The sequence below is a fragment of the Eimeria mitis genome, genomic scaffold, assembly GCF_000499745.2.
Source record: "Eimeria mitis Houghton genomic scaffold, Emh_scaff645, whole genome shotgun sequence".
NCBI classification, from domain to species: Eukaryota; Apicomplexa; class Conoidasida; order Eucoccidiorida; family Eimeriidae; genus Eimeria; species Eimeria mitis.
In genome coordinates this window covers 8,105-8,813 of record NW_013574614.1, presented here as the reverse complement: position 1 = coordinate 8,813, position 709 = coordinate 8,105, and positions in this window count along the sequence as shown.

The following is a 709-nucleotide window of genomic DNA, read 5'->3' as shown; positions in this document are numbered from 1 at the left end:
AAATAAATATAAATAAATATAAATAAATATAAATAAATAAATAAAAATAATAAACAAGAAATAATACAATTATATTAAAACAAAAAAGACAGAGAAACTGATTCGTTATCTATAAGCAAAAAAAAAACAAAAAAACAAAAAAATAAAAAAAATAAAAACAAAAACAAACAAAATAAACAAAATAAAACAAAGTAAAACAAAATAAAACAAAATAAAACAAAAAAAAACAAAAAAAAACAAAAAAACAAAAAAATACATGAAATGATAGAGAAGCTTCAGATCAAAAAAAAACAAAAAAATAAAAACAAACAAAATAAACAAAATAAAACAAAATAAAACAAAATAAAACAAAATAAAACAAAATAAAACAAAAAAAAACAAAAAACAACAAAACAAAAAAAACAAAAAAACAAAAAAAACAAAAAAAAATACATGAATTGATAAAGAAGCTTCAGCTGAGACCGCGCTGTCTTCGATGTACACCCCAACCGAGCCAACACCTAAAAAAAAAAAATAAAAAAAATATAAATAAATAAATATAAATAAATAAATATAAATAAATAAATATAAATAAGTATAAATAAATAAATAAATATACATAAATAAATAAATAAATAAATAATGTAGAAATAGATAGATAGACATATATATAAATATATTTGTTATTTAAATATAAACAAATAAAACCAGTTAACAACAACTATATTTA